The sequence below is a fragment of the Pinus tabuliformis genome, chromosome 4_2 (genome assembly GCF_031772625.1).
Source record: "Pinus tabuliformis cultivar Carrire ecotype Pingquan chromosome 4_2, CPIR1, whole genome shotgun sequence".
Lineage (NCBI taxonomy): Eukaryota > Viridiplantae > Streptophyta > Pinopsida > Pinales > Pinaceae > Pinus > Pinus tabuliformis.
In genome coordinates, this window is record NC_142304.1 from 903,836,661 (window position 1) to 903,841,494 (window position 4,834).

Here is a 4,834-nt window from a genome sequence, read left to right on the forward strand (position 1 = left end):
GATGCTTATTTATTATTTCTAAGACAAAGCTCATTTGTTAGGTTTTCTTCGTAAAGAAATTCTTACTAAGCGGCGGACTTAAACATTTGTTTGTAATGTATGTCAGCAGTAGGTCTGAGCTTTGATTGTATTTCGAAAGTTCGATGGGTGGTAAGTTTACAGTGTTCCTTTAAATGCTCGAGATGCGATGCAGTGCTTAGTTTTGATGAGAAATACGTAAGGACCTACTTTATATAAGAAAATTAGTAGTTTTAAAGTGTTTTAGCATGAAGTCCTTCTTTGATTTCTTTTCGCTAGATTTGGTGGGTTAGTAAAGCTTCAATCATGCTTAATCATATGATATGCTGGAAAGTCAAGCATTTACTAGTTCTTTTGAAAAGGGGTTTGATTGATATCTTTTTTATTTTAAAAATAATAAAGAAAATGCTTTAATGCTAAACTTATTTTGGAAATATAAGATAAGTCATACTACTCTTTCAATATTTAAACAATATCCTCTTAATCATCATCCTTTTGATTATTCTCAACTCATAAGAAAGTTACCTTGTCTACATTAGTCATTACTTCATTTTAAAGATAAAAACAGGGGCACTCTTTTCAAATCAATTTTGGTATACTCAGTTGTCATAGGTAGAGCCTCTGTTGCCAATAGGTGTTCATAGCCTTGACTTGTTTAATGTTTAGCCAACAATGATTTAGTATCCCACCTTGGTCAGAATACATTTTTAGAGATAAGCTTAGATTTATATACTAATTGTCTTTTTATTTTCTGAAATAATTCTTTTTCTTCAACTATTTACCTTTTAAGCCTTAAAGGACAATGTCTTGGTTTGGTGACCAAAATTGACAATGACATTCACTTGATTTATAACTTAAGTGAACAAGCTGGCTCATGATGAGACCCCTTGTCTTTATGATTAATACAATCTCAAGCCATTACCCTATTTTGATATGCAGTATTGGTAATGTTAGCTAGTTATAACCTTGTGATCATGGTAAGACGGCTCTTGATGAGACCTCTTATCCTTTAAGTTTAAGTATATTTTATAATTACGCTCTAAAAACGAAAGTTGATTAGGTGGGGAGAATCATTGGCTCCTTAAGAGCTTCTGGATGACAATTGTAGAGTTTGAGGATGCTTTTCTATAGAGAGACTTTGTTTTGTTATAAATACTTTTCTTGATTGATGTAGAGGAAAGATTTCTTTCTAAAGTTAAGTGTCTTCAAAGATAGAATAACTTTGGCAGAGAACGTGCAGTTTTGGAACAATATAACTTAACTATGTGTTTCATATGTGAAGATCAGTTTCATAACAGTCTTTACTTATACAAGCGAAAAGTCAAAATTAAAGAAGAGACTATCATTTGCAAAGTCAAAAGTAAATGTTTTTAAACTTGTATTATTCTTTCTAAAAAAGATGAAAATAAAGGAAATAATATACAATGAATAGAAAAGATCATCTTCTATGGAAAGCATTTCTTTAAAATCTACCCATTAACTGGTAAAGATTCTCTCTTGCCTGATACATCCTATAATAAAAAGGTTGATGGGACTATTTGTTCCACAATTTGAAATGGGCCGAGCCACATTTGTTGGAACTTGGTATGCTTACCTTCTTCTTCATGGACTTTATCCCATTTCTAAACTATGTCTCCGATTTGAAAACATTTTGAACTTATAGAACTTTAATCAAAGGAATTCGTGAGTAACTATTGATAATGTGCATGTGTGATTCTGGCCTTTTCCCTTTCCTCTTCAAGCTTAAGGATTTGTAGTTGTCTAACTTTCATAGAAGAGGAGGGAATTTCTTCAATGAACTGAACTAATGCTAAAGAGGAAATAACCACATTTGTAGGTAAGACAACTTATTTCCCATAGACCAAATTGAAATTGAAAGGAGAAGTGCCAATGGAGGCTTTCTAAGTTATTCGATTTGCCCATAGAGCAAATATCAAAGACTTATGCTAGTTCTTTTGAATTTGATTAACAATCATTTAATAATCCTTAAGAGATTTTTGTTTGTAGATTCAGCTAACCCATTTCCCTAGGGATAATAGTTAGAAGAGTACTTAAGCTTAAAACCTCTTTCGAGAGAAAATTCTGTCATGGAATTGCTTGAAAAATAAGACGCGTTATCAAACATGATGGCAGATGGTAGACCAAATCTGGTTATGATAAATTGATCGATTAATTCAATAATGTTTTCAGAATTGGCTACCTTGAGTGGAATTGCTTCCACCCATTTTGTAAAGTAACCAGTGGCTGTAAGGATGTATCTATGCTGCTTAGAAGAATGAGGAACAATCTCACCTATTATATCCAATCCCCATTTCTCAAAATGTTGTTCAATATTGACTAGTTGTAATGGTAATGTGGGTTTTCTTTATCTCCCAGCAGCTGTCTGACAAACTTTACATCTTCTTACATAACTGTGTATATCTTTGAATAATGTTGGGCAGTAATAGCCGACATGCAGGATTTTTGTGTGGTGGTATCTCCTCCAAAATGTCCACCACCTAGTCCATCATGAAGTTCCTACAAGACCTTGTCTCCCAGAGATTTTTCAAGACATCTAAGTAACACGGAATCATAATTTATTCTAAATAGAACATCATTGACGATTTGATATTTTCTATTCTCTTTTTGTAATTTAATTGTGGTGGGGCATATCCATTTTTTAAGTAAAATATGATATCAACATATATTAACTCAGTGGCATTAAGGCTTACCTCATAGACTTGTACATCATCACCTGAGTCTTGGAGTGTTGATATATTAGATGTTCCTACTAACATCGTGTAAAAACCTTGACCTTTTTATTATTTTTGTACGTCTGATTTCAATTTCATATTCTTGCAGAGTTGTTACCCAATTTTCTCTCTTCTCACCTACATCCCTTTGTATTAACAGATTTCTCACTGTTGATAATGGTACTATTACTTTGGTGTGGATTTTGAGGAGAAACTTTTTGAAGTGTTTTATTGATTTGAAAATGGCGGAAGCTTGTTTTTCAACATCTGAGTAATTCAATTCATCCCCCTGCAAATTGGAGCTAAAGAAAAAGATTGGGGCTTCAAATTTTTCTTCATTGACTTGTGTTAATATGGCTACATATGATTTCTCGGAAGCAAAAGTATATAAAATGAAATGATTTGAGAAACTCGGGGTGGCTAAAGATGGAGCATTTATGATTGCTTGTTTAATCAAGTTAAAAGCTTCATTTTTTTAGTGTCCCCATTTAAACAAAGAATTTCTCTTTATCTTGTATCGAAGATGTAAAACAATTCATGAGAAGTTAGGGACAAATCTTTTAACAAAGTTTATTTGACCTAGGAAAGATTGCATTGATTTTTTGTTATGAGGTAAAGGTATTTCATAAATTTCTCTTATTCTATTAGGGTCTATGTGAATCCCTGCTTTGGACACAATGAATCCAAAGAGGTTCCCTTCACTTAACACGAAGAAATATTTCTTAGGGATAAGAGAAATTCCATACCTCTGGAAATGCTCAAATATTTGCTTTAAATCTCTTACAAGCTTGCTACACTTTCTGGAATATACCGTTATATCATCTAAGTAAATCACTACTAATTTGTTTACTAAACCTTTGAAGGCTATGTCCATGGCTCTCTGGAAAGTAGCACCTGCATTAATCAATCCAAATGGCATCTTTTGATAAGCATAAGTGCCCCATTTTGTTCTGAATGTAGTTTTGAGCTGGTCATATGGATGTACAAGGATTCAATTATAACCTGAGAATCCATCCAGGTAAGACATTATTTGTGAGCTTGCAACTGATTGCAATATATGTTCCATAGGAGGTAAAGGGAAATTGTCCTTTTGGCAAGCTTTGTTGAGGTTTCGGAAGTCTACACATATTTGAATATTACTGTCCTTTTTTCTTTATGGGACAAGGTTGGAGACCCACTGGGAATGTCTGACAGGGAAAATAATCTTGGCTTTCAGTAGTTTGCTTAATTCAGATTTAATCTAGTTTTCTAAACTAGGATGGATTTTCCTTAATTTCTACTGAACATGCTTCTCATCAGGCATCATGGGTATACTATGTTGAATAATAGAAGTGTCATATCTTTTAAGATATTCATAGTTCCATGTGAAGACATTCTTGTATCTCTTCAATGACTGTGTAAAGGCTGATTTTTCATTTGATGTAAGTCTGAGGCCTAGGTTAATATTTTTAGGTTTCAGGTCAATTCCAAGGTTAATCAATTCAAACCTCAGAGTTGAACTTTGAAGCCTTGAGTTGGTGGGTTTTTTAAATCTGTCTTTGAGGTCATATAAATCTTCCAACTTAACTATATACTTTAGTATAGCATTATTGGTTGTTTCTTATTTTAGTTGGAAATCATGTTGGTATTCATCAACTATCTAGTCATCATAAGAGCCTTCTGATGTCAAAACGCTTCTGATATCTAGGTCATTATTAAAGACTTTCCAGTTGGTGATATTATTGGGAATAGAAGGCCTAAAAATTAATTCAATAGAAAAGTGTTCAGGGTTATAATCTTCTGGTGGAATAAGCTTGGAAGCGACATTAGCTAGGAGATCAACACTGGCATTTTGGAGTCTTGGAATAGGGGAAATATCAAATGCTGTAAAGTGGGAAGTCAAGTGTTGGACCAACGACTGATAGTGTTTCAAATATCCTGAAAGATAGTGTATAGTATTGCTTACTTGTTTTATCACAATTTTTGAATTTATAAACACTTGGAGCTGTTTGATATTAAGTCCAATGGCCTTATACAAACCTTGAACTAATGCTTCATATTCCGCAGTGTTATTTGTGCAACCAAATTCAAGTTTGCATGCTAAC